Consider the following 12143-nt stretch of genomic DNA (forward strand, 5'->3'; position numbering starts at 1 on the left):
TGCTATTTTAGAGGGTGGAAAATACTTAGCAAAAAATTTTTGGGTCAAGTCATTCCAATTGGTGATGCTTCCTGCAGGGAGTGAGTTAAGCCAATCTTTACCTCTATCACGTAATGAGAATGGAAAAAGTCTAAGCTTAATAGCATCATCGCTAACTCCATTATGTTTAAATGTATCACATATTTCTAGGAAATTAACAATATGTGCATTAGGATCATCACTTGGCAACCCACTAAATTGAATACTCGTCTGAATCATTTGGATAATTGCAGGCTTGATCTCGAAATTATTGGCTTGCAAATGCTAGAAGTAGCCCCATCCATTGTTGGACAAGCATAGTCCAAAAGGGTGCGATTTGCTTCGTCTGCCATTTCTTCCTCAATTTCTTATGTTGGTTCACCTCTTTCAACCTTCTCTTTCGTTTTACATTTGTTGGCTCTTTGCAATATGCGAAGGGTTCTCTCTATTTCAGGATCGAATTCTGCTAGTTCTTCTCTTCTAGTGCGTGTCATACACTAATAAATCTGAACACAACAAGAGTTCGAATAAATAAAAACAAAAATAAAAATCCAAATTAACCATGGTTAACAAGTTCTAATATTATTTTAGGATTAAATCCCCGGCAATGGCGCCAAAAACTTGATAGCTATGATTATAACCCTAGCAAGTGCACTAGTTATCAAGTAGTATAAAGATATCGTTCCCACGAGGACTTAACAAAATAAGTATTAGAACTACATCATTCCTTAATTATTTGGACAACCAAAATTCAGATCCAACAATAAGAACTACTGAAAATTAAAAATAGAAAAAGAAAATAAAAGCAATGATGATCAATAGCCGAATATGCAATGATTAATTGAAATCACTAGGACAATTGATCCGCCTAACCATTCCAATAAATATTAATGGATGAGATTAACCAAGATAATTTATCATTTTCATAAGCTGAAGTTTTTCCAAATTTATTTAATATTCTTTTCGAAGATATATCAAATCTATTTCTATCAAGTAACCTTTCGATCTCTCAACTAGAGTTCTCAAGATAGAAATGCATTAAGTTCAAAAAAAAACTTATACATTCAGATGAATCATGTATATATATCCCTATATACCATTCAATTCACACCATGAATTATTCAGTCCATTATATGAATTCCTCTCCCGATTCATTCACATAAACCTAATCAATTAAGAAGTGGCCAAACTCCTAATCGCATTATGCATAATAACTCATAGACTAAATGAAAATAACAATCTTGGATAAATTAGAATAGGAATCAATTCATTGTCATGGTTAGGTTTTGCACAGCCCTAGCTACAAATAGATTAATTCATGATAGAGGAAATAAGACAAACAAGAGGAAAGAAAGAACTCATGATGTTGCCCTTGGAGCTGAGATCTTGTCTTCTCCTTGCCGCCACCTCCTTCTTGAAGCCTTCTTGATTGTCTTCTTGATTACTTTAGAGAGAGCTTCCATGCTGGAGCTGGTCCGCCCAACCCTTTATATAGTTTTAGGGGGAGGGGCTGTTACAACTACTTGGAGTTATCTCAAGAATGGATAATCCAGGTTAGTTCTAAATTAATCATATCCTATCTTATCTCTTATTTAGTGATCTCAATCTTCTTTAACTTTCTAGGATTACATTTGAAATTCAAATCTGAGAAGACTCTAGATTTTTGAATTCGAGTTGGGCTGCTACAAGGTTTTTCTGCGAATTGGGCTTCAGTTGTGAGTTGGGCTTCACTATGGATTTTCTTCGACTTTGGTCCTGATTTTGTCCTCGATTCAGGCCGAATCTGTCAAAACCCAAAACATGAATGGTGCCAAAACTGTGAAAAATCATCCGATTAGCCTTGTCTTTCTTCTGACGGCTTCTTTCCTTGCCTTGAATCAAAATACAAGAGTAATGAGTCCAATTAAGTGTTAACTAAGTGTAAAAAGACTGAATATCAGAGATAAAAATATGATAATTTTTATTCACATCATCGGGCCTCTGCCCTCGAGTGGGGGCTGTGGTGGCCAAACTGCCTGTCTTCATCCCAAGAGTTCTCTCTTCGTCTGTGGCGATGGTGTTGTTCGGAGTCCGGGTGGGACAGTGTTGATTCTTTCCCCCTTCAACTAGGGGGTTTCGCTGCTCGCGGGGCTGGCTAGTGTGCCAGTTGCTACCGGATTTTGAAGGATCGGCCTGGTGATAGTCGGTGGGGCCGAGGGGTAGCGGGTCCAAGGGCTCACGCTTTCCCTAGTGGGTCGAGGTCTTGGTGGGGCAGCCATTTTGAGGGCGGCCTCCTTTCTGGGGGTATGCCTCGTCCACTTGCTGGGCGAGGTGGTCTAGCCGATCGAGGACCGCTTGAAGCTGCTCCGCTATGACTAGGTTCTAGGTGTTCCTGGTGTTTCTCACCATATTGGCTGAGACTTAGGAATTGATCCTTTTAGTTGTAAGTTGGATTGAGGGAAGTCTTAGTGACATTCCCACAGGCGACGCCAATTGTTGATGCTCGGATTAGCCAAGGTCAACACTGTCAATTCGCTCTCGTGTTCTGGATCCTTTACCTTGTGGCAGTCACCTCCTATTTATACTTGAGGCCGCCTGGAGGCAGGTGACCTCGGATGGTCTGGATGCAGTCTGTACCAAGGTGTGCAATCATCGAATGGCGCCATGTGACACCGTGTGATTGGCTCTGCGAGGCCTGCCAGGCCCAGTCCCGCATCCGCCCTAATTGGTCCGCGTCCACCCTAATTGGTCATGCGCGAGGTGCTGAGGTCGGCTCTTTCTCGGTTCACCTCCCTTATTGGCTCCGCTTTGAGCTTCACCTCCTGACACGTGTAGGCCCGTTATTGGTCTAGCCGAATGCACCTACATCAGAAATTATCATGAAAAAAAGGGAGAAATCACTCTTTCTTGGTTATGGTTGCTTTTGAAGCCTATGGAATTTGAGAGGGTCAATTAGGGAGATGATAGGAATGGGTTGTGCCACCTACCACCGACTTCAAGGGGGTGTTCGTATCTTGGATTTTGAGATAAAAATCGCTCTTTCTTGCTTATACCAAGAAACTCATATTCTTTTTTCAGACTTATGAGGAGTGACTAGGGCCTAGGGAAAGTTTATTTTCCTAGGTATTACTCATGTGTAACTAATACCTATCTCTTAGGTGGGAAAATACCTTTCTCACCCGTGAAAAAAATTGCCAACACTTTGATAGGACAAAAATGCCCCTTTTAATAATGGATTTTTATTGCTAAAATGGTCATTAGCTTATTTATTTGGGAAATAAAAGAACATGGATAAATGCACTTACACAGGTAAATAATTTATTGAAAAGCGAACAGAGCCCAAATACATCATATCAAAATTTGATTCGGATGTGATTCGTGTAAACACCCATTGGAGGTTTCTGCATTCTCGGTATTTGTAAAAACTTGATTTATGGGTGTTAGCCAATTAATTGAATTCATTGAATACATTATAAAGGAGAAAACAATTGTGAATTGTTCATGCGCATGGAGCATCCTCTTATAAAGAGCTAATCAACTATACTGTGTTTGCTTTGAAGGGAAGGGATTCCTACCTTTCTCTTCCTTTCCCTACTTTTTCCTTCAAACTAATCACAGCTTTAGAGAATAAAAAATTTTAAGAAAATTTATGATTCCCTTTTTCTTATCCAATCTCCCTTTAAACAAAAAAAAAATAAAAAAAAATATTGCAAGTCTAAAATTTTTAGTATCATGTCTTTTGTAGAATCCATTAATATAAGAAACAAGAAAACTTGTCCCACATAATTCAAAGTTCGTCCGAAAAACCAACCTGTGATTCTTGTCTAAAATGAAAACATCTTCAAAATCAATAGATCTTAACAACGGGGAGCAATCTAGATAATGCTATAATGGCCTTATACAGAATTTCGAATTCAAATCAGCCTGGTTTCCCACAACATCGCAGAGCACATCCCCCACCGTGTATTGGGAACATCTCCCGATGATAGTATCAGAAATGATGAAACATCGTTGGGAGATGTTCCCAATACACAACGGAGATGTGCTGTGATTGAAGCAACATTTGTTATTACAATTTGTGGTGCTTGAGTCGCTCATGTTTCATCTTTGTGGTTCCAATAGGGCCACGTCATTGCACGATTGCCACATCCTAACTTGACACAACTTAGTTGTACCCATTGATTGTCATCTTTCTTACCAATCAATGAAAAAGATAAATGGACTCAAAAAATTGACATTTGTTGAATTTTCTAACCAATGAGCCCTTTCGAAAGACCTGCTCCCCACAAATCGTTCAATCGCATGCTCAACGGTAAGGATCTGCTACCAGCACAATGCTCCCAACAGGTGACTGCAGCCACACATGGAGAATATCTCACTCCTAGGACCACAATGACTTGTGACAGTTTCGGTAATAGATCTGAACTCGGATCCCAGTCTCATAATCAGATATGCAGTGTCAGACCATGTTGGAAGTGTGGTCTCTGGAGAAGCACTTCAGATTCCGAACATTCACCCTCCATATTAATTGGGACACTTTTGATTGAAATGGGTTCGACTATGATATCCAAAAAAGCAGCTGACCAATAAATTGGAACCATAAATCTAATAGCCAATGAGGTGTTATTTATCCAAATTCATGGGTGGGTTTTGATTGGATGGGCAACATGTGACCAACTCAGTCACAACAGCTAAAAAGCATGGGAACAGGTTGAAAGTATGGCATACAGAACCAAACTTGTCAGAGTGGTAGGTAATACTCTCTGGCTGAATCATTTCCAAAATTGCAAGGTGAAAATCCTAGTCGCAGTAGGTTCAGACCACCTTCCTATTTTTTTGGGTACGGATTTCAAGGTAAAATATTAGAGAAGATTTTTTTGATTTGAGAAAATGTGGACTGATCGCGAAGATTTCAAAAGCTCATGCAGGGAACTTGGAGTAATAATAGAAGAGGGTCCAGTGAGGTGAAGTTAGTGGGTAAGTGTAGAGATTTGAAGGATAAATTGAATAGGTGGAAGAGAGTAACTTTTGGAAATGTAAAGAAAAAAATTCAAGACCTCAAGGATCAGTTTAGTGAGGAAGCAGAGATAGTAGGGGAAGAGTTTAACCAAAGTAAAGTAAACTCTTTAGAAAAGACTTGAATACCTGGTTGAAGGGGGAAGAAATTATGAGGTTGCAAAAATCCAGAGTTAATTGGTTGCAAGCGGGGGATAGAAACGCCAAGTATTTTCACTCAGTAGCAAAAGGGAGAAGTAGCAGGAACAAAATAACTTCTCTCAAGAATTCAAATGAGGAATGGTTACTATTAGAGGAGGAGATTACAAAAGAACTGGAAAATCACTTCAAGGGTATTTTTAGCTCTTCGGAAACTAAGCAGCAAGAGGAGTTCTTAAGTTGTGTCACTAATAGGTTGAGTGAGCAGGAGAGGGACCTTCTTGAAAGAGAAGTCACAAATGAAGAAATTAGGGAAGCTCTTTTTTAGATGGCCCCCAGGAAGGCTTCTGGTCCTGATGGATTCCCAAATTTATTTTTCCAAAAGTTTTGGGGAACTATGGGAGGAGATGTGATCCAGGCTGTAAAAAGCTTTTTTTGAGACCAGAACCTTACTCGGGGAATTCAATGAAACTTTCATAGCCCTGATCCCAAAAATCAAAATCCCAAAGGAGGCTGCTCATTTTAGACCTATCAGCCTTTGTAACTCCATCTACAAAATCATAACTAAAGTCTTAGCAAATAGGATTAAGCCACTGTTAGGAAGGTTAATCAATGTAAATCAAAGTGTTTTTACCCCGGGTAGATATATAGAGGACAATATCCTCATAGCTCATGAGATCATTCATTTTATGAAAGATGCTAGAGGAAAAATTCCTTGGATGGCTATGAAGTTGGACATGAGCAAAGCCTATGAAAGGGTGGAATGAAACATTTTTGGAGAAAACTATGGTAAAGATGGGATTTTGTGACAAATGGGTTAACTGGGTCATGAAATGTGTGTCCTTTGTCTCCTTCAGGATTTTAGTTAATGGAAATCCAGGTTAAAAGTTAATCCCAGAAAGAGGGTTGAGACAAGGAGACCCTCTGTCTCCCTACTTATTTACTTTGCTTGGAAACTCTGTCTACAAAGCTCACAGAGCTAGCTTCCCAAAAGAAAATAAATGGCATTTCAATTTCCAAGAATTGTCCAACTGTCTCTCACTTGTTTTTTGCAGATGACAATTAGATATTTTCTAAAGAAGAAATGGAGGAGGGGCAAAGTATTCTGGATGCTCTCAAATCTTATGGGAAAGCCTCAGGTCAACAGGTAAATTTCTCTAAGTCCAAGATTTTTTTCAGTAAGAATCTGCATCATAGGTTGCAAAAGCTTTTGGCAATTTTTTTTAAAAATGAAGAGGGTAGATACCCCATCTATATATCTAGGTCTTCCCACTAAAATTGGTAAATCTAAGGGGGCGTTCTTTTTTCGGATTTTGAGAGGGGGAAAGTTGGTCAATGGGATTGTAATTCCCATTGACCAAGAATCCCATGTTCTTTTTTCAGATTTATGTGGGGAATACCGGAATAGGGAAAGTATATTTTCCTGGGTACCACTTACTCGGGTAAGTGATACCCATTTCCTAGGTGGGTAAATAATTTTCCCACCTAAGGGGAAAGTTGCCAACACTTGTATAGAATAAAAATGCCCATTTTAATAATGGATTTTTATAGCTAAAATGGTCATTGTCTTATTTACATGAGAAATAAAAGAACATGGGTAAATGCATTTATCCAGGTAACTACATTTACTCAGGTAAGTAACTTACCAAAAAGCGAACATGGCCTAAGAGAAGTCTTTTCAATTTCCTAATTGAGCGAGTGGAGAAGTTGCTCTCAAAATGGAATGAATCCCTGCTATCCAATGCAATTTCTAACTATACAATGTCATGTTTTCTACTACCCAAAAACATTTGTAGTGACCTAAAGAGAATCCAATCGAGATTTAGGTGGGGGGGGGGGGGGGTCAAAGGAACAAAAGAAAACTCATTGGGTAAGCTAGGAGGTAATAAGCAAAAATAAATGTGCAGGAGGGTTGGGTTTTAGGGATCCCTATAAATTTAACCTAGCCTTTCTGGCTAAGTAGGCTTGGAGGTTATGTGTGGAAGAAGATAACCTGTGGGTTAAGATCATGAAAGCCAAATTCTTAAAAAATAGAATTTTTTGACTGATAGTCTGCCTAAGAGAGGTTCTTGGGGGTGGCAAAGTTTGGTAGCCACGAGAGAGGTTGTACAGAAAGGAGCTTGTTGGGCAGTAAATGTTGAAACAAAAGTAAGGATTTGGGATGATCCTTGTTTAACAAATGTAGAATCCACTAAAATTATGGGGCCCAGAACATATAACCCTGATTTGATATGGGTAAAGGACCTCATGAGGGAAGTGGGTAAAGGGTGGAACACATGAGTGGTTGAAGACAACTTTGAGGAGGAAATCACAAAAAAAAAATATCTTGAGTATAAATCTAGTTAGGGGAGAGTGGGAGGATAAGTTAAAATGGACTTTAAACCCAAAAGGTGTTTATAAGTTAAGACTGGGTACTATGCCCTAGCATCTCTCAACAGGGTCCCAGCCACTAAAGCTGTGGCTAAACTGGGGAAAAAATAGTGGACTGAAATTTGGAAAACAAAAATTGACCCAAAAATCAAGAACTTCATATAGAAATGCTCTCCAAATGCCCTGGTTGTGAAGGAAAATCTCTATAATAGGAAACTCTCAAATGACAGCCTTTTCCCTATTTGTAACCAACATCCTGAAACTATAATGCACTGCCTTTTTGAATGTGATCACGCAAGAGCTGCCTAGTTTGGATCTCACCTAAATTTCATGGTGGGGAGAGTTGGAACAAATTCAATTTTTAATACTTGGTTTCAAAATTGGGTTGAGTTTTGTTTAATAGGCAGAGATAGAAAAGAGAACCTAATGGTTTTTTCTTTTCTGCTTTTATGGAATATTTGGAAATCTAGAAACAGGAAAATTTTTGAGAACGTTGACCCATCCCCTAGAGTCACTCTTGCATCTTCTTACAGGATGTGGAGGGAGAGAGTGATGATTTCTGATGGTGCGCAATCCGGTCACTCCTAACTGGCACTTGCGTGGCTCCTGAAAGGTACCTGAGATGGAGAAGATGAAGAATCCCCGGGGGGTTTGCCCAGCGGGAACATTTCGACGCTTAAGTTAGAATTCTGTGGAAGATGCAAAGAGATGATGAAGGCTAAGAGTGCAGATAGCGCGAGTAATAGGAGTTACCTCTATTCTTTGAGATTGGGCTTCTTATAACAGAATTCAGTTGCATCAAGCCCACTAGCCTCTGACAGGGTAGGTATAATCACCACTATCATCATGCTGTAGCCGTTACAGGCAGGGCTGAGGTGGCACGCGTGGGGCCGTCATTGCAGGGTACGTGCCTGTTAGGTGTAAGGCACCCTCTAAAGGTAGCAGGCACGACACTGTCTGACGAGGGACGTGGTTGCTGTCCCCAGATTTGTCGGGTATGGTGGTCGGGCAGGAGATCTTCCTGCGATATGCCGAATTGCTCTTTCGCGAGTTACCCTGTGTTGAGCTATCCTGCAAGTGGCGAGCTGTCCGTGGCAAGCTACACCGAGCTGTCCGACCCGAGGTATCTTTACCTTGGGGTATCTAGAGGTGGATCGGGGTGTTCCTGTTTGGGAGTGGCCTGAAATCCACTGGGAGGAGCTTGGGTATCAGGAAAGGTCAAGGGGCCCCGAGCTCGGAGGTAGTTCGGGGTGTCTTAGCCTCGGGGAGGAGGTGCAGGCCAGGCGGCTCTCGACGAGTAGCCTATCCCGCCGAGTTGCTAGGCTGAACTCGGTGGGCCCTTCCCTCCGAGTTGCGGCTGCGCTTGTTGTGCTATCACGCTGAGTCATCGCTTGAGCAAGGTCACGCCCACGTGTACCCGTGCTACGAGGTCGGGCCAAATCACCCTCCATCAATTTCCTAAGTAGGATCGCCAAATTCTTTATTTCAACATCCAAACTCGAATGAGGGAAGATCATCTTTTTAAAAAGCTCTAGATGCAGGGGAGCTTAAATTAAACGTGAATGGAAGTTTTGAGAGTCCTGGAAGATCCAGTTTTGGAGCAGTTCTAAGGAATGAAAATGGTATTATCATAGCTGCAGTTTTTGGCAAATCTATAGCAACTTTCCCCATACAAGTAAAAGCAATGACGATTCTCAAGCCTGGAGATTTTGAATATGTAAAAGAAGAAGTAATCGAAGTGGAATCTGACTGTCAAATTTTGGTGATCAATGACCGATGATCTTGCAATTTCTTTTGGTTATGTAAATATGTCTTATAATGCTGCAGCACACTTGCTTGCAAAAAAGGGTATACAAGAGTCTGGGTTATTTATGCTTGATATGCCAGAATGGATAAAAAATCTGGCCAACCAATACTTAGTTAGACTTTAATCTCTGTTGGTTTTTATATATTGTGACTTTTATTTAATGAATTATCTTGCTAGCTTTCTATCAAAAAAAACCAAACTGACTGAGTGTACTTATTATATGATTTTGGCTACGTGGCTTTGTCCCAAGTTCTTGCTATTCCAAACTGATTATATACTTTTTTGATAAGATTAATAATATATAAAAAGATCTAACTATTTTATTTATTCTTATATTCTATGTTAAAAGGTAATTTTATAAACAATATGTAACATAATTATGACATATTCTATCAACATACAAATAGTCAAATTTATTAAAATATAATTGAAAGGAGACTACCACACACACATATACACCGCCTATCTCTTGTACCAGTTAATAAATTGGGCATAGTCCCCATTAATAATCGGCTACAAGATTGTTAAAGATAAAATTAACAATTAATATTATTCGTTTTATTTATATCTCAATTTGGCATTTTTCTAGATTGATTGGCAACGAAATTCTTGATCTCCGTAAATATGAGAGAAGATTCGGGCAATTCGGGAAATGCATAGGCCGCATGGATCGCGTTGGGGTACTCGATCAACTCAACTTCTTTGCCCGACCTCTTCAACCACTCGTAGTATCTCCTCTGCCAGTCTTGTAAGGGATCGAAACCTCCGATCAACAACAACGTCGTGGGATATTTCAGACCCGATATATCGGCCGCATTTGGCCCCGATACGTTCACCACCTCGTGGTCCCGGTTCGAACCCTCCGGCAAGAACGCCTTCCACATCCAGTCCGTGACCTCCACCGGCACTAGCGGCGCTCCCCTGAGCCGGATCTCCGATTCGGTCCGCTCTTCTCCGCCGAAGAACGGCTGGATTGAGATCAACCCGATCACCCTCAGATTCCGAAACTCCGCTTTCGCCGCCCTGCACACAGTTTGGTGAGCTAAGTTGGCTCCGGCGCTGTCGCCGGCGATGAAGCACCGCGAGAGATCGGCATTCGCCGGAAACCCCTTGCAACTTCTTCCGTCGAGGAACAAGAGAGTGTCGAACCCGTCGTCGTACTGTGCCGGGAACCGGTGTTCCGGCGAGAAGCGGTAGTTGACGGAGACGACGACGGCGGAGGCCTTAAGCGCCATCCGGCGGCCGATGAAATCGTATCCCTTGTTGTCGACGCTTTGTAGGGCGAATCCACCGCCGTGGAAGAAGACGATCACCGGAAGGCTGACGTCATCGGCAGGCTCAGTGGGGGTGAAGACGCGAAACCAGAGGTTTCGGGTAGGGTCGACGGTTATATCGGCGGTTTTAACGCCTCTGACAGGTATTTCGCTGGGCGGAACCTTGGAATCTAAGAAGCTGAGGAGACGGCGGTTGACGGTGCCGTCAGATCGACAAGCGAGATTTGTAATAGCCGAAATCATACGAAGGAGGAGCCTCAACTTCCATGGAAGCACCAGAGAGTTTAACGTTTGTGGATTCTCGCTCATCTCTCCTCTCTCACTCTCTCACACAATTTCTATCTCTAGTTTCTCTCCCTCTCTCTCTTTGTGTTCACTAATTCAGTAATGGGTGGGTGGTTTTTTTATATGGGCAACCATCACCATCAGAGAGGACCAATGATGATAGTAGATGGTTGACAACCAATAAGTGAGTGTGGGACCCGAAGAGCAACGAAGATATCTAGAAGCAATCAAGTCACGGCGTTTTTTAGTGGGCCATATCATTACATCAACGGTTGTGATTCACGGTTTTAGTCCTGTACCACTCCGAATGCAGTAGCTGATTTTGAACTTTCCTACTAACCATAAATCGGGCCCCACAACCACCTACTACTTTGAATTATCATGGGCTTGAAACGCTATAAAGATAACAAGCATCCAATAATATTAATAGCGATTGTCGTGCTGATATGATATTATTAGAAAAATCACTTTTCATATTAAAAAAAAATGTCTCTAAAATAATAAAAGATTGGTGATTGTCTCAATAAACACACATGACTAATAATTCTTTTTTGCTGGCAAAGTTCACACTTGAGTAAATATTAATTGCTCTTATTTAAAGGCATTTATTATGCCACCAAATATTATTTCTAGGGGTATTTTAATTAAAATTAAGGTAAATAAATTTATAATACTTACAATTGCCACTAAAAGTATTAATTGCTCTTATTTAAAGGCATTTGGTATTTAAAAAAAATATTTTATCATATGTAAAGTTTATGTATTTATATAACAATACTTAATTTGTTTTTTTATGTATCTATGCATCATTAGTAACGATAGTTGCAGGGTTTGATTCCCCATTAATGCTGGAACAAACCAACTAACACACCAATGAGCCAGACCTTGGTTGGTATAACAATGTTTAATTTAGTATTTAAAACAATACATTGACATATCTATTAAAACATAGCCATTGTTTTCTGAATATTGTTTCATATTAATTGATACAAATTCAAAAATAAAAAAAAATAATCCATTTACAAAAAGCATATGAAATGAAAAATACAAAAGACAATTCACTTCCTAATCTAAGAAAAAAGAAAAATGTAGTTCATCTGCATTCTTTTTTTTCTACAACCTATAAGAAAAAAATAATACAACAAAAAAGCAAACAAAAAAAAGACAACAAAAAAGTAAAAGAAGGCATTGTTGGAAGTGTTAGACATGATTTGTAAATGAATAGGATGAAAATTCAAAATTCACATGATATAATC

At 40.1% G+C, this 12143-nt stretch overlaps 1 pseudogene across 1 annotated transcript; it reads right to left on the reverse strand.

The window, feature by feature from the left end:
- Positions 1 to 9715: 9715 nt before the first annotated feature.
- Positions 9716 to 10988, reverse strand: LOC104586475 (putative carboxylesterase 18 pseudogene; annotated as a pseudogene). The gene has a single exon (XR_016076410.1). The product of XR_016076410.1 is annotated as a putative carboxylesterase 18 pseudogene (transcript).
- Positions 10989 to 12143: the final 1155 nt, after the last annotated feature.

Source organism: Nelumbo nucifera, chromosome 5 (assembly GCF_055504915.1).
Source record: "Nelumbo nucifera cultivar China Antique chromosome 5, China Antique-T2T, whole genome shotgun sequence".
NCBI classification, from domain to species: Eukaryota; Viridiplantae; Streptophyta; class Magnoliopsida; order Proteales; family Nelumbonaceae; genus Nelumbo; species Nelumbo nucifera.